The sequence below is a fragment of the Canis lupus genome, chromosome 1, assembly GCF_011100685.1.
Source record: "Canis lupus familiaris isolate Mischka breed German Shepherd chromosome 1, alternate assembly UU_Cfam_GSD_1.0, whole genome shotgun sequence".
NCBI classification, from domain to species: domain Eukaryota; kingdom Metazoa; phylum Chordata; class Mammalia; order Carnivora; family Canidae; genus Canis; species Canis lupus.
In genome coordinates, this window is record NC_049222.1 from 17970830 (window position 1) to 17997015 (window position 26186).

A 26186-nucleotide genomic window follows, 5' to 3' on the forward strand; every position below is an offset into this window, starting at 1 on the left:
ATTATGGCCATTATGCCTGCTGGGAGTTCACAAACGGGGAAAGGAAAAAAATGGCCCTCCAGAGCAGAATTATAATTTTAATGCTCAAGGTAACTAACTTACAGAAATTATGTTGTGAGGCTTTTTAATTTATTTATTCATTTGAGGGGTGGGGACAGAGGGAGAGGATCTTCAAGTAGACTCCCTGGTGAGCACTGAGCCCGATAGGGGGCTCGATCTCACAACCCAAGAGATCATGACCTGAGCCAAAAGCAGGCCAGACACTTAACTGACTGAGGCCCCCAGGTACCCCTATGTTTTGTGGTTTGAAAATACGTCCAAAAATTCTTGAAATTCCCCTCATCAAGTGGCGGGGCTTAATCTTCCTCCCTCACTGGAGGTTGGACATAGCAACTTCTGAGAAACAGAATACAGAAAAAGTGACAGCATGTAACTTTGAAGATTCAGTCATTAGAGGTACTGTGGCTTCCTCCTCTCTCTCAGATCACTCACTCTGGGAAAAGCTGGCTGCTGCTATGTTACGAGGACACCCAAGAGGCCCTATGCAGGAGCTGTCCCTATAGTGAGGACTGAGGCCTCCTGGCCAAGAGCCTTGTGAATAAACCATCCTCAAGTGGGTCCTCCAGGCCCAGGCAAGCCTTCTGATGGTGGCACTCCTCACTGACAACTTGACTACCACCTCACGGCAGATCCCGGCCTGCCCTACCCCAGTAACTAGGCGAGGCATGTGTCAGAACCACCCAGGGAAGCCATTTTTGTGGCTTTACGCTGCCAAACCCAGGAATCCTCTGTAACACAGCAACGGAGAACCAGGGCATGTGGAGAATCCCTTGCAATAACTGGCGTCTAATTCATCTCCTGGTTAAGTCAAGATTTTCCTACATATTAGGACACCATTTGGGGCAGCCCGGGCGGCTCAGCGGTTTAGCACCACCTTCCGCCCAGGGCGTGATCCTCGGGTCCCGGGATCGAGTCCCACGTCGGGCTCCCTGCATGGAGCCTGCTTCTCCCTCTGCCTGTGTCTCTGCCTCTCTGTGTCTCTCATGAATAAATAATCTTTTTTTAAAAAAAAAAAGAACCCTGAACTCTAGAAGTACAGTCAATATTTCAACCTGAGACAACTCCAGAAAATTTAGGATATATGATCCTCAGGGTGATTTTTTTAATTCTGGAAAGAATGACAACATAAGAGAATAGCTGTGAAACTTCTATCTGCCTCTGAAACAACTCTAAATTCACCTCTTCTTCATCCCACAGCCTCATTTTAAGTTCTACTTCTAGGGGGATAATCCAACACCAACCAGCATCACCTCAACTGCTCCTTCTTCCAAAAGCTACTGAGCATCTCGTAGGTGCCCACCCTGAGGTTGATGTTGATGTGCAGCAGCTTCTCTTCATCCTAATTCACCTGCCACCTCATCAGTCCAACCTTTCTAGAATGTCCCTTCTCCCTTATTCCAGTGGGTCTTCCCCCACAGATCAATGGGTCTAATTCAATCCCCTCCGCACAGCAGTGCAGGCTCACCACCACCTGCTTAATCCCTGAACTACCTGTGCTCTTCGCAGGGACCCATTCCCTCCCGCACGGCACCTGCCCACCCAGAACCCATTCATCCCCCGTGGTCCCTCACATCCACGTAGTCAGGAAACCCAAAGCGCTTACTCTGACAACAGTACAGGAATGAGGAATTGAGAAGAGCTCAAGCCTATAGGACTTTACTCTCTGTGGACCAGGAAGAAACATATACGCAATCACAAGACGCCACAGTGAACTTAGCAGCAGTGAGTGGTACCTACGGGAATTCAGAGCAGAAAGAACGTGTAAGGGGAGGGGAGAAGGAAACCGGCTAGAAAGCTGGGGCAAGCTTCAGGCGAGCAGGTACTGGGGCCAGGCCCTACAGACTGAGAAAAAGGGAGGAACGATCCTTCAGACTGCAGCAGCAGCACGGGGGTACCTCGAGGTGGAGAGCAAATCAACGTGCAGAGAGACAAGGAAAGAAGAGGGGCCCAGGCCCGGCGTCCTCGTCCGTGGGGCCCAGCAGCACATCGATCCAGCCCACGAGGCACGAGCTCACCGGGTAACGGGGGCAGAGAGAGTCGAGTCCAGAGACAGGAGGACAGGACACGAATTACACGGTCTGCTACGCCGCTCACTCCGGTGGAGGAGTGCGGTGGCCCTGGGGACGGAGGACATGGGACCGCTTCCAAAGCTCCTCCTGGGGCGGGGGAGGCCCAGCAGGCTGGGTGACAGACTGCCTCGGCAGGCAAAGGCGGCACCTGCTCAAGTTCCCCGTTAGGGTAGAAGCGGGGGCTGATGCTATCCGGGGGTGGCAAATGAAGGAGAGGGAGTCTGAGGCTATGGGAAGTAAGAGAACAGGGATTTTTTTTTTTAAGATTTTATTTATTCATTTGATACAGAGAGAGAGAGAGCTCGCATGAGCAGGGGCAGAGGGAGAAGCAGACCCCCCACCAAGCAGGGAGCCCTCTGCAGCACTGGATCCCAGGACCCAGGGATCATGACCTGAGCCGAAGGCAAACACTTAACCACCTGAGCCACCCGGGAGCCCTGAGAATGTGGATTTCTTGACATGAGGTTACCTTGCAGTGTGCAGCCAGAGATGTTCAAGAGGCAGGCAGAAACCAGAGCTCCGTACAGAGGTCAGAAATGGGGCCTGAGGGGCACCTGCGGGGCTCAGCGGTTGAGCCTCCACCTTGGCTCAGGTCGCAATCCCGGGGTCCAGGGATCGAGGCCTGCATCAGGCTCCTCATGAGGAGCCTCCTTCTCCCTCTGCCTGTGTCTGTGTGTCTCTCATGAATACATAAATAAAATCTTTAAAAATAAAAATAAAAAAGGGACACCTGGGTGGCTCAGTGGTTGAGCGTCTGCCTTTGGCTCAGGGCATGATCCTGGGGTGCCAGGATCGAGTCCCACGTCGGGCTCCCTGCATGGAGCCTGCTTCTCCCTCTGCCTGTGTCTCTGCCTCTCTGTCTCTCATGAATAAATAAATAAATCTTAAAAAAAAAAATAAGGAAGGAAAGGAAAGGGAAAGGAAAAGGAAAAGGACAAGGACACTGGACGTGGGAGGCCCAGCCCTCTCCCCCGAGCCTGGCTTCGGACTGACCACTAGGCTGGCATCTAAGTAACAAATCACTGTAGTCTTTCTTCCCTGTAGGGAAGCCTCATCTTCTCAACTCCACTCTACGGTCGCGCTGACCAAACGGTAACCGCCAGCTACACGGGGCTATTGGAGTCAAGTCGATTACAATTAAGCAGTTCTTGGTAACGTGAGCCACGTTTCAAGTGCCCAACAGGCCCCGGGCCTAGTGGCTGGCTCCCACGCCGGACACGGAACACTGCCACGATCATGGGAGGCTCTGCTGGACAGTGTCGCTCTCAGAGCCCCGGCTCCACGCGAGAACCAAGCAGGGTTTGAACAACATCTGGTGAAAGGGGGGAAGACAGGAAAGAAGGAAGGCAGGGGAAAGAGGGAGGAAGGGACCCCTATCTTTAGCCCAACTATAACTCGGCATGCTCCAGGAGAGTTACTGTGGAATCAGGCTACCTGGAAATGGGGGGGGGGGGGGGGGGGGGAATGGACACAGACACACGCTAGTGTAGTCCCATGTTCCATGGTCAAGACTTCCTCTGAAATTCCAAAGACCAGCCTGCAAATTAATTCCTGCTGGATATTAATTTACACTGGATAAAGCCCCTACTATACAGTGTAGTAGAGTCTCTGCATCCAGACATTTTTAAAATCTCTATACAAATAGAGAAAGAGCAGGGATGGTGGCCTTAGCCAGTGAATGACCAAGACCTGGGAGTGCAGCTGATGAGGCCAGAATCGTAAGCGGGTTGCTCCATCTTGCACCTTCTTGCACCGCATTCACAGGAAATGCATTTGGAAGGCAAGAAGAGAGGTGAAATCCCACCACCATCCTGCTCTTGGCCCCTTTAAGAGAAGACACCTGGAGATTACTCAGAGGGAAAGGGAAAGTAGAAAAAGGTAGTGAAACCAGCCGAGGGTGAGAAGCTGACAGGCTGGGAACCCAAGTGCTGCCTAGAGGGAGGCCAACCAGATGACTGAAGGCCTGCGGGGAGGAGGAGACCGCACAGGAGACCTCACGACAAGGTTGGAAGCCACAACCACCTGCTCCAGGCTGTTGGGGGGAGGGGGGAAGCACCCATCAAGCCTCATGCCAACGCCCCACGGCTCACACTGAATCTCACCTCCTCCCTGCCCCCCCCACAACAATTTTCACCCATGCTTTGAAAGTGCCAGCTTTCCAGTTATTTCTTTCAGTGCCAGCCTAGGATGTCTTGGTTTCTGGCTTCTGAATAGAGTCGAGCCCTGGCATTCCAGGTTCTTTGTAGATCTCACCATTCGGTGTCATTTCACCCGGAAAATGAGTCCCTACAGAGGAGGAGATGGGAGAGGAGGCAGGGTTAGCAGTAGGCTGAGGAGTCAGCAGTGGGAGGTGGCAGGAATCAGCCACATGCTGAGCGACATTCACAGTCCCATGGGCCGCATCCCTAACATGACTCAAATGTACACCCCAGCAAGAATGTAAATCCTTCCATGTGAGGACAGACTTTTAGAATGGCTTTCAATGAGAAATGTTCAATTCTCGAATGCCAAGAATCCACAGTAATTCAGCGATCATGCAGACATGAAAAGAGGGTGCCGCTGAACAGTGTCCATGAAATGAATGAGCTGGCAAGAGTTCCAACTCAAAGGACAGAGTCATTCTCTTCCACTAATTAAAAATTCTCCTTTTACCAGAAGAGTTGGTAAAACTCCATGTAAAAGGTCTTCAAAGAATCCATTTATCAATGGTTCTTTTGTTCCCAACCTCTAATCACAAGACAGGAAAACATGTTTAAATTCCCCCAAGATCACTAACACAAGAATTATCTTGTGTTTATCGTTCTAAAAATGATCATAATAAACAATTGCACTTTGTTGAAAGCCAAAAATCATAGCTCAACATCTAAAATTCTGTATTTTTCATGGCAATCATAACTCTGACCTCTCCTCTTCAATAAAGTGAAGTCTGGGTTTCTGGGTGGAATTTGTAGTTTGACTAGAAGGATCTGGAAAAGGTCTGGGTTTCAGGCGACAGGGACTACTGAGGGCCCCCAAGAACACAATCCATGGAGTGAGTTCCATGGTCCCAGATCTGAATCTCACCAAGTAGGATCAGAAGTCTGACTCATGTCAATGTGCCAAGGGTTCCTAGAACCTTGAAAAGGACACACGTGAACAAAGCTGATAAGAAACTCATTTTAGTGTTGAATTTTAGATTTTACAGTGAAGAAATGACTTGTTGCATGGATCTGAAGCCTCAGGACTGGCACGTTTACTCTGTAGGCAAGTTGAACAGATGCAAATAATAATCCATCAGAAGGCTGTGTGTTGAGAATGAGACTGAGTTTGAGTATCCAAACACCTGTCTCCACAACAGGGTGACCCTGCCACTCACAAGTGCTTGAGCTCCAAGGCTCCGGACTGGCTCTCAAACAGAAACACCAAACAGAAACCTCTCCAGCCTTCCTTTTCCGGAGCTCCAGCCCATCCCTTCCCTCCCCTCCCACTGCCAGGCTCTGTTCCCACCATGCAAAGCAAGTGACGAGGCTCCCCCTCCACAGACTGCAAACGAATGCCACCCTCACCCCCCGGGGGATCACACCCCAGTCACCTCCACTGGAATTGTGGGTGTTCCCAAACTCTCCAGCCACCTATTTACAGATCATTCCTTGGTTTGCTCCCACAAATACCTTATCTGCTCCTAGCTTAAACCTCAACCGATGACTATTCCTAGGGAGACAGGAAGATCTGCTAACGTAACTATCCACTCTTGTGCTCCAGCTTCAAGTCTTCTTGCCCTCATGCTTCTGATTTCATTTGAGGCCAGAGGGAGGAAGGGGACTGGGAGAACCAGGGCCCCAAAGCAGAACTAGGAAGACACTCAAGGACATCCTGGCTCTACTACTCATCCCAACAAGTCACCTCCCACAGTGGCTAAGAGAATCTGCAATCATCCCAAAGGAATGAGACACCAGGGACGGGCAAATGTCCCAACTTTGAGAGAAAAGCAGCTATGAAACATACTGTAAATTATACAGCTTGAGCTAGGACAGCTTTCCCACTGCCAGAGCCACCAATTGCTCTTTGGTTCCTATCTCCTACTTCTCCATCAGCCCTCAGGTAACATAACACGCTCTCCGAAAATGTCTTTCTAGGGCTCCTAGACTAGTTAGGCCTCCCACAAAAGGCTCCCACAGTGCCCTAGATTTCTTTTCTCACCCTTTTCTGTCACTGCTTTTAAAATTAGCTATCGAGGAACGCCTGGCTGGCTCAGTCAGTGGAACGTGCAACTCTTGATCTGGGAATTGTGGGTTCGAGCCCCACGATGGGTGTAGAGATGAAAAAAATAAAAGCTTAAAATTAGATATTGCGCCAAAGACGAAGCTCTCAAAAGGCAGGGGCTAGACAGCAGATCACAGGGAGTGACAAGAATAAAGTTCCACACACAGCCTGTTCGAGGCCAGAGAGCCACAGAGAAATCCTTCAGTCTGCTTATTAGCACAGCTTTCCAAGACTCTAGGAAAGAACTCTGCACCCAAATGTTCCAAGGGGAGTGAAAGACTGGGTGAATAAATGACACCAATCCAAAGCAAAGTTCTAGAATGAATTACTAAATAGTTTGCATTTCTAAAAGTAAAACAATCTACAGCTAAGGTCTGCCAAGAATAAAACATGCAAACGTATTTCCTTCTCTGATAAGATTTACAGCTCCAGGGTTTGCTACATACCTAGTATACAGAGACTTTGGCCAAACCACAATCATATTCCTCGACAAGGTGATGACATGAGGGTGAACAGATACTAAAGTTAGGTGGGACTCAGCTATACCTCGTTAACTACTCCCATCCAAAGTATAACCATTAGACAATTCCAGGGAGGTGGGGTCGAAGGAGTGTTAGGTCACAGGACTCTTCTTATTAACTCCATCCCAGGCAACATGGTCAGCCTGGAAAATCTGGAAGAGGATATTGAGAGCAGGCTAATCCAATCTGTATCTGATATACACAACTGATAAAATGTCAGAAAACTGGATTGGAATCCAAAAGAGATTTCATCAGAATGGGCGATAGGTCAAATCTTGACGATAGGATTTTACAGTGGTATGTGTGCTTGGTTGCCTGAATCAATGTAGAGGACAGGATGGAAGAGCATCAAAGTGGGGGGATCTTTGGAGTTTTGGGAGCCAGGCTGGCTGACTCAGTGCAGCATGCAACTCGTGGTCTCAGGGTCATGAGTTCAAGCCCCAAGTTGGGCATAGCATTAACTTTAAAAAAAAAATCTTGGGGATTTTATCTTAAGTTCAGTATGACTCAACACTGTGTCAGTAAACCACTTGCATTATCCAAAGTCCAGAGCAGGGAATGCGGTCATACCGTACCCTGGGTCAGCATGATGTTCGATTCCAAGGCTTAGAAGACTGTTGCTTAGAAGACTAACAGGCTTAGAAGACTGTTGTTTTGCTTTGTTTCAGGACGAAATCTATACAACGGAACACTAGGCAACCGTAAGAATGAAGGTGTGCTGCTCTACATACAGCCTGGAAAATTCCAGCCGCCCAGTCACGTGAGAAGGCTGAGTGGAGAAGACTTTGTGGGGTGCGCCGTCTTCCATACGAGGAGAAAGGAGATGTGTGTATGTGTTGACACAAATACTTGCTGGCATGTGTGTAAGCTCTGTAAGGACACAAGAGACTGGTGCCACCGACGGATTGAGGACAAAAGCAAGTTGGCTAGGGACCGAGGGATGTGAGAGACACGTGGAGATGTCTCACCAAATAAAAGCTTTCCTTATGCTTTAATTTAAAACCATCTACACATATTAACTACTCAAAAAAAATGTTTTTTGAGTACCTAGGGTAGTTAATGAGCAAACAAACAGCACATGAAGACTCGAGAATGTTTAACCTGGTTTACCAACAATGACCAGACTCCTTCCCTGGGAAGGGGGGCGGGGTGGTGGAAGCCAAGAAGGCATCTTCTGTTCCAAGGCTGCAGAGGGCAAACCTCAAACCAAGGAGTGAAGGCTGTAGAAGGGCAGATGTGCTTTACAGAGAGAAGGAAATTCTGGTTGTTAAGCCTGGTCAAACACAGAGCAGGTGGCTTTCTGAGGCCAAGAGCTGACCAGTTAGCACCAGCACGAGAGCTGAGGCCTGCCACCTGCTAGAAATATCACCAGGTAGGAAGACCATGAACCAGATGGTCCCCGATGTCCCTTCCCAACTGTGGGATGATTTTAGAAGCCAAGAACTCAGACCGAGAAGGTTTATGCAAGATCACACAACACTTCCAATATATATACACACACACACACACACACGCACGGGTAATGTCTCTCCAAAAATGGTAATTACAAGCCCATCTCTCACAGTGAAACACATAAGATCATTCATAAATCAGAATGCTTTTTTACTTGCAACCAGTTTCAAAACACCATGAATGAAATAATAGAAATAAGAGCACATGTGATGAGTACATTTTTTGGTTCCACTGGTTGTTGCTCTTATTCCACATCTTATTCCAAAAAGGTTTACGATGCTTAGCTGGCTCTTACACAAGATGCTTAAAATTCCTTTTATAAAGAACATCGAACCTACGATGCGCTGGTCACTGGGATCATTCTAGGAGATAACGCTATATAAAAGGGTGAGAGGTCGCTGGTACAAGGAGCAGCTGAAGTTGGCTTGGCTGCTACAAAAAGCTCAACTGGAGCACCACAGAAAAGCAACACCGCCAACTCCAATGAGAGCATCGAGATGACCCTCACCTAGGGAGACGCTGCAAATGGAATTGAGATGTGGTCCCACCAGAAACTTCAAGAAGCCACAGTACCCAGTGCCACAAATCTTAGAATGCTGTAGGCATCAACCACAGGACAGCAGATGCTGAGGTGACAAGGCTAACAGGATTTGTGTAACCATTCATGGCCTGAGGCCCAGGACGCAGCCCCTCACCTTGCATCCATCCTACCTCCTCACTCTCCTTCTGTCACCCCAACACTGAAAGGTGTTCATTTCAGACCAATGTACCCAAAACAAAACCTTCATGGTCACTGGCTTCATATTTAAAAGGAGACAAGTCAGGCTCCTGGGTGGCTCAGTTGGTTAAGCCTCTGACTCTTGGTTTTGGCTCAGGTCACGATCTCAGGTTTCTGGGATGAGCCCCAAGGCGGGCAACCCCCTTTTCTGTCCCTCTGCCCCTCCCCCTGCTCATTCTAAAATAAATATTTGAAAAAACAAAAATAAAAAAAAAATAAAAGGAGACAACGCTAGATGTTCGATCTTATGTCGTCCAGAATCTCTGCTTCTTCTAAGGCAGAATTTACAGCCTTAAAATGTGCAAATGTGCATTATCAGATTTAACATTTCAGCTGAGCCTCATTATCCAGCAATGCCATTTTATTACAAAGCCCTAACATTAATAACTCATTAAGATAGTGACTGAAATATTCTATTATTGGAATTTTACCTTGTGTTTTGAATCATGAATTTTTAATATTTTTAAAAACAGAAAGCTTATATTTTTTTGTTTCCTCATGGGGGGGGGAAAAAAAAGACCAAAGGATTTCATCTCAGTACTCGCTTTGATTTGTTTTTTTATTTAAAACTACCAAAGTCAAGTTTCCCAGCTTTTTCCCAAACATAAAATAATCTCAATCACTACGTGGCTACATACGGCTTTGAAAGAGGTTTAACTACGTAGTACTAAAATGAACAATACAAATGTTATTTCCAACAGAATGCTTTTGTGGGTTTTTTTTTTAAGATTTTATTTACTCATGAGACACACACAGAGAGAGAGGCAGAGACACAGGCAGAGGGAGAAGCAGACTCCCTGCAAGGAACCTGATACTGGACTCGATCCCTGGACCCCAGGATCATGACCTGAGCCAAGGGCAGGGGCTCAACCACTGAGCCACCCACGTGCCTCCCAACAGAATGCTTTTGGAGGAAAAGGTAAACAGGAATGTTAAGGTATTCCTTTTTAAATAACAGTGATGCTAGGCCTAGGTTTAACACAGCCTAGGATGCTAGGCTGTGTTGGTGCGCCAGTTCTACGTGAGACCATCTGAGATGGTTTTTTAAATATTTTATGAAGTTTGATTATTTTTGAATTGTCCTAATATGGGTTTCTCCTGGGAGGGAACAAAGTCCAAAAGGAAATAGTCCCTTCAAAAGTGCTGGCACACACTTGTCCCACATCCAAACAGCGTCCAAAACTGTCTGATGAGCCACTGCCTACTGTGGATACGCGTGGGCTTAGCCGATCCTGCCCTGGCAGCAGCTTCCAAGCATCTGGGCAGCTCGGTGGCTTCCCAGTTCCAGGTGGCGGTTGGGACTCAGCAGGTGTGCAAGGGAGCTGTGACTGTCACTCCACCCCTTGTGGTTCCCGCGCACCATCCTGCAGCTCCCTTCTCACCCCGTGGTTCGCTCACTCTGAAAGCACTCTACTCGCGACAGCAGCAGAGGGGTCCATGGAGCCCTGAATGTACCCAAGTTTATCTAACACAGGATTGTGCAAAGCAAGGCCTGAATGTGTATGGTTTTCACCATAGGGAACTTTCCTTGGATTTATGGCTTTTTTTTTTAAAGGTCCACATCATATGTCCATTTCATTAAGGATTTTTCTATGGAATATTTGTATTCCATTCTTTTGTCAATCTACCTCTGTTGAATGCTGGTTTTTTTTTTCCTGTTGTTTGAAATTAATGTTTAATTTTAATGCCAAGCACTTTGTACTTGCGTTTAGACTGTTGACTTTGCCTTTGAATCTTCCAACAAGCACCTTCCAACAAGCACCAATGTCAACCTCTTCCCACTTCTAATTTAAATCTTTACAATTACAAGCCCTGGGACACACTCTGTACCTCTGCTGTTCCTCAGGTCCATCTATAAAGGGCCTGTTACATGTATGAGGGTGGTCTTTTTAATTATCAAAGGAGAAACTGTGGGAAGATAGATACCGATTCACCCACAGGATGATAAAGCTTCTTATGTAAAACCATTCCACCCTCCAGAGCGGTTGAGCCAGGCCCCTTCCACAGCCCTGCATGCTCATTGAGCCTCCTCTCTCCCGAAACCCTGAGGATGAAGAACATGAGCCACCCTCCGAGTGCTGTTCACAATCAAAGAACATTAATACCAGCTGTACAATCTGTGTATTTGCCATGATGGACAAGTGCTACTAGCTCCCTGCACGATTCTATGTAGGATGGTGTACTAAAAAGCTACAGGACCGGCAGGGAGCATCTTCTTGGATTATTGATTTTTCTGGAAGTCTCAATGAGTAGGACAGTGGTTCTCAAAGTGTGGACCCCTGACTACCAGCACCGCCATCACCTGGTAACTTGGTGGTCAGGCTCCACCCAGAGCTCCAGAATCAGTACCTCTGGGCTGAAGTCCAATGGTGTATGTTTACAGGCTTCCAGGTGATTTGGAAACACAATAAACTTTGAGAAGCAATGTCCTATTTTTTTTTTAGATTTTATTTATTTGTCCATAAGAGACACAGAGAGAGAGAGAGAGAGAGAGAGAGAGGCAGAGACACAGGCAGAGGGAGAAGCAGGCTCCATGCAGGGAGCCCGATGCGGGACTCGATCCCAGGTCTCCAGGATCACGCCCTGGGATGAAGGCAGCACTAAACCGCTGAGCCACCTGAGCTGCCCGAGGAGCAATATCCTATTTAAAAAAACAAGGAAATACCATGGAGTAAAAATGGGTAATTTGCACTAGTTTCGAAGAGTTCCCATTTGCAATTGGCTGCTTTGGACTTATCTGCAGGAACGAGCTCAGTCCCCTCTACCCAAGGAAATGTGTGTGGAGAGCTAACAAAATTTCTAAATGCCAAGGACTCCCAGATCTGTATCAACCCTAACCCTCTTCCTCCGGCAACCCAGCCCTGAATCAGTCCATCTCTGAGCCAGCAGTGTTGGCAAGAATGACTGGGGTGGTATGCCAAAAGCCAAACAGATCCCATGTTCCTCATTCCTCTGCTCCAAGGCCTGGCAGAGTTTAAGAGTTGGGGGTGGGGGTGGTAGTAGAGGGGGAGGAGAAGAGAATCTCAAGCAGACCCCCACTGAGTGTGGAGCCTGACACAGGGCTCCATCCCACAGCCGAGATCATGACCTGAGCCAAAAGCAAGAATCAGATGCCCAACCACGTGCAGCCCCCCCACCCCCACCCCATAACTGTTATCATGAATCCCTCTGGGAAAACACACCTACCAAACATTACCAATAGTTCCTCTACGGGGTGAGAACAGAGAAGGCTTCCATGTTGGGTCTCATTTTCTATCACGCCTGAACTGTTGTTTCACTTAACCTTTATTCTTCTGAAGAGCATTTATTATACTTTCAAAATTAGAAATGAAATGGTTTTTATGAGGAAGTAGAACCACTTTATGCCCCAACAGCTTCTTGTGTCACCCAATATTTACCGAATCACACCAATGACATTTTTCTATCCCACGGAATAGATTGCTCAATGCCATCAAAAGTGAGTGAGCAGTATATTCACACACCCCCTCCCCCAGCAGTGATACAGCTGTGATCTCATTCTCCCCGTGGGCCCAGCCACGAACACTTGGGCATCCTGGTCGCCCCAATCCTGCCTGGGCTCTCCCTTGCACAGACTCACCTCACATAACCTCCTCTTTGCGCTCTCATACCACTCAGTTGAATTACTAATAACACCTGACCCAAGGTGTCCATCAGTACTAAAATACCAGTAAGCCTTGTCCAGGCTGCCCCTCTCTCTATGTGCATGTACCCACACAGTAGTCCAGTGAGGCCAATCCAGTCTACAGACTCACCCTTCGAAGCCATCCTGTAAGCTACCAAGCTGTGGTGAGTTCTGTATTTTCACTGGGCCTTCGTATTTAGCAACCATTCCTGGAAAACCTGCTATGCAGCAGAAATTTGAATTCTGAATTACTATATAGTTCATCCCTGACCTGAAGCAAACCGTGACACAGGGATCATCGAAACAGGAGTAAGAGGACTGGAGCTGGGACAAACCCCAGAGAAGAAAGAAACAGGAGGAGAAAAGGTGAACGGGCCGAGCAGACACAGGGAGGGCAAGTCTGCAGCAGCCCCCTCTCCGAGCCGGTGGTCTGTATGCAGAGGTGGCATCGGATTTACGATCGTTTTAGGCGAGCATGTGAGGAATGCACATTTGGCAAAGGAGGGACTCCAAAAATCACATTTGGGCAGCAGAAAATGACACCCTAGGAAGTTATGAAACCCCTGGTAGGGTTTTTAAAAAGTGGGTTTAGATTCTAATCTCTCTCTGCCTGGTTGAGGTGTGGCCTGAATTCCCTAAGAGTCAAAGTTCAAAGTCCCCTTGTAGCTGGGAGTCTGGGATTTACACTAACTCACCTAAGGCAGGGGAGGCAAGGGGTAGAGGGTCACGCTGGCCCTGATGAACTAAGGTCATCCACCCCCGATGAGCTAAGGCCTCTCCCGCATGGAAAATAGTGCCCTGGCCTTGATGCCCGCCAGCCCCCACCACCGTGCAGCCACCAGCAGCAGGGCCGGCCTGCTCAGAGGGACCAGTCACCTGGAGATGAATGCCTGTACCCTTGGGTTGGGGGGAGCTCTTTTCTCCCTCTACCCCTAAGCAAATGCTCAAAGCAATCTAGCTATCTCTGATCTAAAATGCATTTTGTCAGGCCAAATAATTGGTGCTTTGCATTTTCTCCTCCATTTAAGCACTAGAAACAAAGGTTTCAAACCAGTAGTTAGAATTTCCCCACACAGAGGTGGATGGCGCAGGCCAGCAGGGTAATAAACAGATAAGCAGACGTGTCCCACTGCAGAACGAAAATGCACCACCCCACACTCAGCCATTTACATTTAATTCTTCACGAAAATCTTTTAACAAATAAGGAAACATTTAAAACTTAAAATCTATCTTTCTTCCAAAAAAAATAAAATAACAATTCAATATTCAGTACTGGGAAGAGCCTTACTCAGACAAAAAGCACAGAAACTCCCATCCCCAGGAAAGCTTCAATTCTCAAATAATTTAAGAGAAACATTCACAGGTGCCCATTTCTTCCTCCTTCAAGAAAAATTCTCAACTTCTGCAGTGTGCGTACATTTTAAATCCACTCATTTTCTTAAATTCTCTCCCCACCTCACCCCCCCCCCCCCCAAGCAACATCTCCATTTAAGAAAACCAATCAGGCTCATTTAGACTGGTTCCTAAAAAAAGTTCCCAATCCTGAGGCCTGAACAAAATCCTTCCAGAAAGCAGTAAACTAGGTCAAGTATGTTGGAGATGAATTACCAGCTCAGGAACCTTGAGGTCACCTAACACTGCTATGACCATAGAAGAATTTCCAATTTTATTAAAGTGTCCCGGGAAGGCAAAGCCACCTCCCCGACCGAGGCAGGTCTTACCAGGTGGCATTCATCCCCTACACGCGAGAGTCTCATTTAGGAGACTGCAAATACGCTCAACGTTACAGGTGGTGAAGCTGGCACACCCGAGGGCAGCGGCAGTTCTGAAGAGTATGCAGAAGGCTCGGCTGCCACGGAGGGGCACCTTCCACTGCCAGGTGACAGGTGGACGGACGGCACCTCGACTCGCCCCCCAGGAAGGCCTGCCTCTGGTTTGCTCCTCTCCAAACCCTGCACTCTTGCCCATCTCCGGTCACATAGCAGGTGCCTCCAGGACTTACCACTTGGCCACCCGAGATCCTCCGAGCCCTGCAAGGCTACCTCTTCGGGAGCCGGAGCCTGCACTCCGGGCAGGTGACATCAGCTGTTGGTGCGCCTCCGCCTTCTGTAAACGGTGACCCTTTCTTGGGAGTAATGCTTTCAATGGTCAGCTTTTCCCTCTGCAAAAGCTTCCTCCTCTGCTACTTCCAGGTTGTGCAATCACACAACTGGCTGGAGGTTTCTCAGAAACAATCTGCCTTGTCCCACTCGAGATGAACACATGAGGTTCCTTGTATGTGCGAGACTATTAATAAGTATCACTTGGTGAAGGGGCGCTGAAGTTCTTACCAACCTCTTAGAAGCAAAATCAAATAATGAAATCTTAAAATACAAAAACAAACAAACAAACAAAAAAAGGTTCACCTTTCTTCCAAGAAAAATTTAATGATCCACCGCACACTGGCCTCTTCCCACAAAAAGCATATAATTTAGTGTCATGGCTGACCTGTATGACAACCTCTACCTCTCCCCCAAATTCATATGTTGAAGCCCCAACTCCCTGTACCTGAGAATGTGGCTGTATTTTGAGAACAGGCCTTGAGAGAGGTGATTAAGTTAAAAGGAGGTCGCTTGTGTGGCTGGAATCCCACCTGCCTGCTATTCCTTAGGAGAGGCCACGTGGACGCACACAGAGAAGGCCACCTGTGGACAGACGGAGCACACAGGCATCTACAGGCCAAGGAGAGAGGACTCAAAGAATCAACCCCACTGGCACCTTGGTCAAGAACTTCCAGAAATAAATTTCTGGTACTTACACCCCCCCAGCCAGGGGTACTTTGTTCTGAGCCTGAGCAGACTAATAGGGTTGGGAAGAGAAAACAAGACTCAAGTGACAGATTAGTTAAGCAAGACAACACGTGTAAGATGTAACATCAAACAGACAGGTGATTCCAGGAGGCCAAGGGGAGAGCGCCTCAGGTCCAAGGCACACGCCTTGACAGCTGAGCCCCACTGTCAGCCTGGCCCCTTCTGCAGGGCACAGACGTCACCAGGGCCAGGAGCAGACCCCGCAGGCGGGGTGGGGGCTGGCAGGATAGGATGGGATGCGCTGGCGGAGAAGACAAGGGGTAACAAAGGGAGGCCACATGCAGTAAGAGGACATTCAAAACCCCAAGTGAGAAATGACCAACAAAAAAACTGGACAACAGGCAGGAAGAACCAAGCCTGTGCTATACAATCAGCAAATGCCCACTGGAAATAGTGGCCCATCTCCCTCCTCACTGTATTCACATTACAATGTGACTTAATACCTCTGAATTTAGGGAAAAAATGAACCATTTTAACAACGCTGTTGATGCAAAAATGAGCCTTCAGAGCCGTGGTATAAATAATGACCACCGTGATAACTCACAGACAGGAGTGCTGAAGCTCAGGGAAGGCTGTAACTGGTCCCAGATCACGGGGTGCGAGAGGCAGAGGCTAAGTAGAAACGCCGATCTTTCTACAACAGTGCTGCTCAACCAGGGGGGCGACTCGGCTGTAAAAGGGGAATTGGTCCATGGGTTGAGACATCTCTGATTGCTGCGGGGAGGTGCTATCTCTGCTGAGATCTCCTGGTACGGACTCGCAGGAAGTGGGGGCCCGAGCCACTGCGCCAACACACACCGCCGCCCCTCCCCTCTCACCCAACCCACGAGGACCCCTTCTCCTTCATCCTTCCCCCAAGCGCTCCCACACTTGCCACACGTGAAGCTGGGCTCTGCATGGAACACAGGCCAGGGGGAGGCCCACGGTTGTCCCAACACTTCCCAGGGCCAGGGCTGATGGCCAAGCCCGACTCCACAGCAGCCTCCGAACCCCTGCTCCTCCACTGGTCAGTAAGAGGCTTCCTGCCATACTATCCACAGACCACCTGGCCCATCACTCAACACCCCTGTATCCTGTCCCTTCTTCAAAGGGGACACTGGAGCCTGGGTCACCATCTTCCTCACTGGTCCAAATCCTGCATGATCTTAAATGATGTCAGGGCCCACCGCGGTGGGGCCCCCTCGGTTACCTAATAGCCTCTGAGCCCCAGACCTGGGCTCACATTCGGCCTCAACCACCCACAGCTGTGCTGGTCTTCACTAGGGCTCAGAACCGCCCAGCCTCTGCAACCACCACCCCAGCACCACCACCACCCCCCAAATTTCAGGTGTCCCCAGTTCCCTTTTCTGAGGGTCAAGAGAGCAACCAAATAAGAGGAGGTGAAGTTAATTCCAGGGTTAATTAAAGGTTCACTCCAAAAGTCTGACACAGAGTCAGCATTTTTCTACATCGCGTCTTGCAGTCCTATGGCTCTGCGAGATGGGCACTGCTACTACCGTCTCCACCCTATGAAATAGAGATTTTGAGAAAACCGCTCTTGACAACTGAGCCAGTGAGCAGTCCAGGCTCCCAGAGCTTGGACACAAAGCACAACTGCTTCCACAGGAGTCAGTGAAAAATGCTTTCAAAATCACTAATAATCAAAGGGATGCAAATAAAAAACAAGAGTATAGGTTTTCAGCTCAGCAAACTGACAAAGAGCAAGAAAGAGCAACAATACCCAGGCTGATGAAAATCTCGGAGAGGGGACAGGCACTCTGTTAGAAGACAGAAAATTGATATGGTATTTCTAGAAGACAATTTGGCAAAAACATATGAAAGCCTTAAGTAGCAAAGAGCCTCATGTAAACAGTCCATTTGGAAAAATCCACCTGACAGAGCTACACAGACAAATGGGCCAAGATGCATTTACAAGAATATTCATTAAGGGGAAAAACCAAACAATTCACTAGACATCATCTACTGGGACTGGTTAAACCCATTAGACTCATAATTATCATGACTACTGTTAGTATTGTTATGCCAGCCAGGGTTCACTGCTAACACTTGGACTTAATTTTATTTAATACTCACAACTTGGTGAACTTTACAAACAAGGAAAATGTTGCCTAAGTCGTAACAGACTGGTCGGTCAGGCCATAATGAGTAGCTCAGCTGGAATCTGACCCCAGAATCTGTACGACAGAAAAGATAAAGTAGATGTCCTATCTGTTGGTACCGGAAAATGCCCTTGACATATATATAATTCACAGTAAAAATAGAAGGCGACATTAGAACAGAAGTCGATTCCAGATTTAATTCTTTTTTTTTTTTTTTTTTTGCAGATTTAATTCTTTAAAATGACAGTGCTGGCTACTGACAGTCTTCTCCACTCCAAAGCCACTGTCCCTTCTCTGCTCTTTGACACCTGGCTTAGGACCCCACATACTGCACTTCCTGATGCTCTTTCCAGGTGGCTCCCGGTCAGGGCCCAGAGGCTGTGTCCTCCTGTCTGTCCCTCCTGCCTCCCCACTGTCCCTGTCTCCTGCCATCAGCAGTGACTCCAACTCCACCCAGCACTGACCTTGAGCCCGCCCGCCCCCAGAGGCTGGAGCACATGCCCTCTGTCCCCCAGTGGCTCAGCACCCTTCCCTGCTGGGCCTCCTCCCAGCCCTGTCTGTGGTTCAGATCACCCCAGCTCTTCCCTCATTCCCACAGCCCCGCGGGTGGCACCTGTTTCCTACAGATACCATTTCTGGGTTATCTCGGATAACCAGGGTGACCCCCTTTCCGTTCATCCTCCACACCTGTGTGAGCAGTTCTTTTCCGTTGGAGCCTGACACTACCGAGCACACAATCACTTAGCTGCTCAGTAGGGGACACTCCCAGCTCCTAACCTCGCACCAGGGGCTCCTCCAGGCACCTGGGACACACACCTGGAAAGAGAGGCCCCATTCTGCTCTCGGGTTAGACGTCTCACAAGCAGGTCTGCCTGCCTGCAGAGAATGGGGTTCATATATGCTGGAAGATCAACTAGCTGCTCATACTTCCGTCTACTGAGATTGGTGGCTCATTTTTATCTCTTCTTTTTCTATGTTTTTTTTTTTTCTCCTAGTATTTACTTTCAGAGTCAGAAAATTTAGTAAATAATTTTAAAATAAAGTAGAAAAGTAAACCTTCCTCTCCATAATGCTTCATCAGTAAGGTGGCCCTAGGACTAGCCTGGAAAATAAGAGACACCCTGCTCTCTGTATATAACCATGGTCCTTCAGCCGTATTTGGGATAGAACAGTCTGTTCTGGACAGAGAGGACAAAACCAAAAGGGTTCCTAAATGCCATCACAGTAACAACAAAGACTAACCGAAGCACCAGCTATTTTTCAGCAGAAAGCTATGACTTAACACCTAGAGTGGTATTTGAGACACTCCGCGTCAGACCGCAGAGGAAAGGCCTGCCCATTTTATGTATTCATTAACCCTCTCCTTCCCTACGTGTGAGATAACAGGGCCTCGTGGTTCTGGACCAGCACCTGCAGAACCCTGAGCTGGCCCCCCATCCCTCCCTTTTCCCTTCCTCCGACGGCTGCGGAAACCCAGGCTGGCCCGTCGCAGAGCCGACCACGGTGTCGGTGTCGAACCACCCTGCCAGCAGGAGGGATCAACTACTTCCTATTGCCTCCCTTCACCAGTCCATCCACTGCCTCCCTGCGGACCTGGATGCAGAACACAGGCCAGCACAGTTCACTGGAGCTCGGAGAACATAAATATCCTGCTGGGCGCTCTCCTCTTAGCTTACTTGTGATCCCGGAACAGCACCGAGTCATTACCGGCACTGGGTCTGTAAGAAGAGAGACCTTCAGTCTTCCAGAGCCTGCTGTCATCACTGCAGAAAAGGAGGAAGTATGGAAGTTAAGAAATTGCCTTTTTGAGAATACTTAGGAGAACTGTCCAGTTCAGGAGTTACCGTCAGTGATATGTCCCCAAACCCTTTTTGCAAGATCAAGGCAACTGAGATCTGTCGAACAAGGCTGAGTCAAGTGTTACACGTGAAATCAACAGTGGAGACGTATTTTTCAGTTCTGTAGCCCTAGGCATGGTATTAAGCCTCAGTTTCCCTATCAGCAAACGGGGATATAATCCTCTACCTGGGAGCGCTGGGATGCCACTTACAAAGCGAGTAGGACAATTAGTAGCCGCCACGAACAGCACAGGTCACTTCCAAGTCAGAACTGGGAGCCAGGCCTCCCGACCTCTAACCAGGAACCCCCCTGTGCCTCCTGCCTTCTCTCCATCAATGGGGTGGTTTTCAATGCGGATCCAACCCTGAAGCCTCATCTCCCCTCTCCCAATCTTGGCTTCTAAAGACTCTGCCTGAATCCAAATATTGGTGGCTTGATAATCAAACACCCGAGATAAAGGTTCCTCTTAAAAAGAGTTAAAACTGAGGCAGCCAGGGTGGCTCAGCGGTTTAGCGCCGCCTTCAGCCCAGGGCATGATCCTGGAGACCTGGGATTGAGTCCCAAGTCGGGCTCCCTGCAGGGAGCCTGCTTCTCCCTCTGCCTGTGTCTCTGCCCCTCTCTGTGTGTCTCATGAATAAATAAAAATTTAAAAAAGAGTTAAAACTATTAGAGAGAATAACAAAAGACAAGGTTTGTCATTTTCAAGCTCTCTCTGCTGTTGCACAAAAGATGTAAAATTAAATTCTCATTTCAAGGCTCTTCATTATCTGAGCCTCAACGTTCCTTAAATACCTGGCATTAAAATGCTAAGTGCAAAGATCTTGTCCTGAACAAACAGGCTTGGTTATGCCAGTAATGAGAAATTTATCAAATGCAGTTGTTTCTACAAAACAGAATAGAGTGCAAGTGAGATTCCCAAAACTCCTTTTATACAGCTGGAGTTTAAAATCCTGCCACGCGGAAACCACCGGAGGGTTACAGCATGTGATCGCCCAGATACCAGGCTACCACATGCCGCTCCTCTATGCCCCAGTAGGAAGACACAGGGTACTCCTTTTGAGAACTGAAGGAAATTGCAGATGTGAAGTCAGAATCAGAATTTAAAAGTGAGTGATTCAAATTCAGTTAGAAATTTTGCAGGGGGGGCAGCACCTGGATGGCTCAGTTGGTTAAGTGTCTGCATTCCACTCGGGTCGTGATCCCAGCGTCCTGGGACAGAGCCCCACATCTGGCTCCCCGCTTGCTTGGTGGGGTGTCTGCTTCTCCCTCTGACCCTACCCCCCCCACACACCCGCTCATGTGCAAGCTCTCTTTCTCGCAAATAAATACGTAAAAAATAGAAATAAAAACAAAATTTTGCAGGGGAAAGAGTGACAAAACCTGTGCCTGCCTGCACTACGTGCATCTGGAATTTGCCATGACCACAACCTCATTCTTGTCCTCACAGGATGGTCCAGCACTGTTTCCACAGCCCTGTGAGTCTCATCAGACAGCGGCTGGGAATGCGAGCACCGAGCCAGGTTCACAAACCACAGGAGCAGGCTCCAGGATTCAATTTAGGAATTTAGGGAAATTTTCCAATACCCCTACTAGCTACATTCAATCTAAAGGACATGTACACACACAAACGCACATATATGTAATCCTAATACTAGTCACGACACACATTACACTATAGTGTCTGGGGGAAAAGTAGAACTTCATATGAATTATGATTATTTGTATAGGAAATAGGGACCAGCTTTCATACTCGGGAGTAGGAATGACGAGACCAGAGTAAACCATCACCGAACAAAGTGATCTAGCACTTCAGTGTTCAAAATAAGGGCACTCTGTAGCTGGATGTTCAAAGAAAGGAGCAATGTTTTGTCTCATTTCCAACCCCACCCCTGATGGATTAGAGGAATCTTACTTTATGCTGTAACTTGAGATTATTTCGCCACAGCCCAACAAACCCTACTTGCCTCTCAGTGATAATAACACCATGCAAGAGCTCCTATTTTTCTCTAACCTGAATAATTCACATTGTTTTATGAATAATTCACAGCCTCATGGGTGGGAGACAATCAAAGCAGCTTTTAAAATTCACCACCGCATGTCCTGTAAGGTGAAGACCCAGATGACTAGCAGGAAAGAAGAGAAGCCCCTCATCCGCTGATGAGCACTAGCCTAGGCATCGGCCACTTGTGCCAAGACAGTGAGTGTCCTCCTCCCACGCAGGAGAAAACAGAGGCCCAGGGGAGAGAGACGAGCCTAAGGAACTTGTGGGGCAGCGGGGCCTCACAGCCAGGTCTATCTGCCCACAAAGCCCACCCTCCTCCCCAGGATTCTGAAGACAGCATCGGTTATCACCAGTGTGACAGTCATCTATAGCAAGGTGAAGTCCTGAATGCTTCCCCCACAGGCCTCCAGCAACCGAGAAAAAGCAGCAGTGACTCAGAGCAAAGGCAATTTCACCTGTTTTATCTCTGGCAGAGACCTGCGGGTGGCAGAGGGTGGCACAATGGATCCATTCAACCATTCAAGAGCCGAACTTTGCTGCAGGGGGTGGTGGGGACTGGATGAATTACACAAGGAAGCCAGTCCTTCTCCTCGAGAAAAACACTGAAAATACACCACTAAAAATGGAAAGGAATCCTTTGCCCAGAAGTGTACAAAAGAATCCACTGATGACTATACAAAGGAACCAATCTGATTGGAATTCTTGCAGCATGCAGCACCAATCTGCATTTTTGTAACACGACCAGGGGACAGGCTGTGTATTTCCTAGTGTGGCAGCCCTTCGCCGGACAAACAGGGGGCTTTTTATGAGCCCTGGGAATTAGGATTTTCATCAAGAAAGAAAAAAATCCAACTTGAGCTGTCCTTGATCTTTGCAACTGAATCTCCCTGTTACACATGTGCCAGGAAGCCAGCCTGCTGGGGCCAGGTGCAGATACTTTAGAGCTGAGTCCACTTTCTGGATGCTCCCTCCATCCCTCACCTGGATGACCTGCCCAGCTCCTAGCTGATGTCCCTGCCTCTGCTCTCACCCTCCTCCAGGACGAGGCCAGGGAATCAAAATATAAATCTGAAATCAACACCCTGAGGAAAAGACTCTATCTCCAGGGGCCCTTGACAGGTCTACAAAGCCCCGACCTCACCTGTATCACTCACCAGCCTTGCTCCACTGCTTTCATCCCACACTCTGCGCTTTGGCCATAAGCCTCCCCTCTCCTGGAGTCAGCAAGGAAGCAGATGTGTGAACACAGGGCCTCTGCAGCGAGCTGGCTCTACCCAGCCAGATCCGGACAGCTCTACCAGAATGCAGAGGGACTCTGTTATCAAGTAACTTAGACAACAGACATCTTTCACCTGTCCCTACCTACCACCAGATTTAGGAGTTTTTCCCCTTTTATTTGTATTTGTTTTTGTTTTTTCAACAGATGTGCATTACTTTAAGCATATTTTTTTCTTTTTGAAGATTTATTAATTTGAGACAGAGTGAGTGAGAGAGGAAGAGCACCTGAGAGGAGGGAGGGTCAGAGAAAGAAGCAGAATTGCTGCTGAGCCGGGGGCCAGTGCAGGACTTGATCCCAGGATCCCAGAGTCGAAAGTAGACGCCTAACCCACTGAGCCACCCAGGAGCCCCTTAAGGTATCATAAAATAATTCTTTTTTATTACAAAACAATAGGATGTATTAAAATGATAAAATGGATTATTCTCTAAGTGGATTAGCCTCATTCTCTCCATGTCATCAAAACAAAGTTTCAGTTCATTAAGGATCATGTCCCTTGAAATGAATAACGGAGGGTACTGAGAAATGTCATTGAGGATCTCCTATTTGGCATGAGAGAGGCAATAAGGAACCCGATTATCTGCTCCAAATTACCCTCTTCTCCCAGCTCGGCCCTAGGAAATGTGCAGCTCTTGCCTTTTAAGCAGAGTAATAGGAGTTTAATTTGCATTGTTAAATGACCAACATATTAAGGGAAAGTCAGTAAGTATGAGCACTTCAGCTTTAAGGGCTACACCAGCAAGCCGAAGGCAGAGTACGAGGACACAGGAGATGGTCCAGAGAACAAGCAGACACCAGGCGGCAGTGATTGGTGGCTCCTGTGAAACAAGACAGCGAGGTCCTCGTGAGATTCTGGGATCGTGCTGTGTCAGCCATATGGTGCCCGATCCTGCCCCTTAGCCAAGGAGCAAGAGGGCAGGGGATGGAGATGCTTATTTCCTACAGTTAGTAATTTATCAAAAAGAGTAAAGGGACTCACTTGTCGGGCCAAGTAAGTATCCTCACCTGTGCACATGCTGAGCCCTCCGCCTGGAGCGCCTTTCCCTACAGCAGCCCCAGCACGTGCCCCAGCTCCCTGCAATACTCAGTCCACACAGTGATGGCGACACCACCGTTTATTTCCTCTGTGATTCTTAGCTCTGCCACTTGTTCTTTCTGAAGAGCTTTAGGGAGATGGGGAAGGGGAGGGGGAGAGGAGAGAGGATGGGGGAAGGAGCAGGAAAGGGAAGGGGGATGAGGAAGAGGAGGGAGGGGGAAAAGAGGAGAGGAGAGGGAGAGGAGGAGGGGGGGTGGGAGGAGGAATAGGGAGGGGGAGGAGAGGAGGGGGATGGAAGGCGAGGGCACGGGGACTCACCGCAGCAAACCTAGAGCATCACCGTAAGCGGTCACCTAGCTTGGTGTTTTCAACACACAAGCCATACAACCCATGGTTATGAAATCAGCTTAGCGCATCCTATTTAATGAACCAGACAGAAGAGAATAAATGAGCAGCACTAAGCCAGAAAGAGTCAGCACGCACGGAAGAGAGGGGAGCCACCATCCCGCAGAGGCCCCAAGGCCAGGGGGACGCAGGCAGAGGGCCCCGTCCAGATCAGGCCGGGGCCTGGAAGGGTCTGGAAGGCTCTCACCAGCACAGAACACCTCCTGGGACTGGGATCCTGAGGAAGGGCTGGGGAATAAGGACGGGCCAGGACAGGAGAAAGCACAGCCGCGCAGGACACTCCTCGGTCACAGTCCAGACAAAGTCGCGGCAAGGTCCCCACGAAGCGCCACCTGACCGCCAGGGCAACGGACGGGGGCTGCGGGGGCGGCGGGGGGCAAGGCCTGGCCTCCCAACCAGGAATCCTGTGTGAGGCCACCAAACCGCGCGGAGAGCTGGAGACAAGCTACAAGCACGGTCCCCGGCGATGAGTGGCCACCTCCCAGACGGGCAGCGGGGACGCACTTAGGGGCTCCCCTCTCTCCCCCCACGTTATTACCTGTCAGCGGCGAGCCTCTCCTTCCCAGCTTCCGCGCCCCCCCAAGAAAGGCCCACGTCCCACTGGTGTGCACCCTCCCCTGCCTCCCGCACCCAGGCTCCCCACGGGGCCCCGGGCCTCCCAGGGCCCCAGGGCTGCCCCACCAGGCCCTGCTGAACACCCCCAGCAAGCAGACCCCCCCCCCAAGTCTTTGAGGCGGCCTGGGCTGGGACACCGAGTCCGAGGAACCAGTTTCCCATATTAACAAGAGAAGCCCGGTGGGCAACACGGCCCAGACACGACACGAGGTGCACAGCTCACCAGCAGAGCCCCGGCCACAGCCTGCACCCTGACCGAACCTCACACCCACCAAGGTTAACTCCCGAAAGCGTCAAGGTGCTCGGGACCCCTGGGTGGCTCGGCGGTTGGGCATCCGCCTTTGGCTCTGGGCCCGATGCTGGATTCCCAGGATCGAGTCCCGCATCCGGCTCCTTGCACGGAGCCTGCTTCTCCTCCCCGTGCCTGGGTCTCTGCCTCTCTCTCTCTCTCTCTCTCTCTCTCTCATGAATAAATAAATAAAATCTTAAAAAAAAAAAAAAAGACTTGAGGTGCTCTCTGCTTTTAGAAATCCACTAAATATTGCTTGTCACACTCAAAATAACTGTTTGTGCCAGATCGCACCCCTTATCGCCCTTGAATTCACCGTAAATATATACACAGTCCCTGACTTACAATGGTTCGACCTTAGGATTTTTCAACCTGGCGATGGTGCAAGAGCGATCCACAGTCAGTAGAAACCTACTGGAAGTTGGACTGTGGATCTCGGCCCGGGCCAGCGACGTGCAGTGGGGCCTCCTCCCGTGACGCTGGGCAGGGGCAGCGACCCGGCTCCCAGGGGGCCAGCGAGCAACCCAGCTGCTGCCCCCCTCTGTGCCCAGCAGCGCTCCGTTGGCCCCACAGTGGGGTTGTCGGCACGTGACACGAGGCCGTCCACACCTGACCCTCAAACAGGCTTCGTGTGCGAGGACTTTGCCCACCTGCAGGCTCGTGTCGGTGTTGGGAGCCCAAGTGAGGGAGGCCTGGCTGAGCTCTGATGGTCTGGGGGTTAGGGTAGTAAATGCATTTTCAGCTTCTTATATTTTCAACTCCCAATGGGTTTATTTTTTTTTAAGATATATTTATTCATGAGACGGGGGGCGGGGGGGGGGGGCAGAGACCCAGGCAGAGGGAGAAGCAGGCTCCATGCAGGCAGCCTAACGTGAGACTCGATCTCGGGACCCCAGGATCACGCCCTGGGCCGAAGGGAGGCGCTCAACCACTAAGCCAGCCAGGCATCCCAGCAGATGGGTTTATCAGCAGGTAACCCCACTCTAAGTAGAAGAGGTCTGTAGTTAACAG

The 26186-nt window shown here is 49.3% G+C and overlaps 1 protein-coding gene across 12 annotated transcripts in view; it reads right to left on the reverse strand.

Annotated features, from left to right (window-relative positions):
• Positions 1-26186, reverse strand: part of NEDD4L (NEDD4 like E3 ubiquitin protein ligase) — a 338822-nt gene that overhangs the window by 236870 nt on the left and 75766 nt on the right. The window contains exon 1 of one of the 12 annotated variants that reach the window (XM_038525917.1): positions 22010-22034. The exons of 10 other annotated variants lie outside the window; for them this stretch is intronic. The gene's annotated coding sequence lies outside the window, so the exon portion shown is untranslated. Of the gene's footprint in view, positions 1-14767; positions 14872-22009; positions 22035-26186 lie in introns of those variants that run through there. One more of the 12 variants, XM_038525913.1, reaches the window with a different exon arrangement.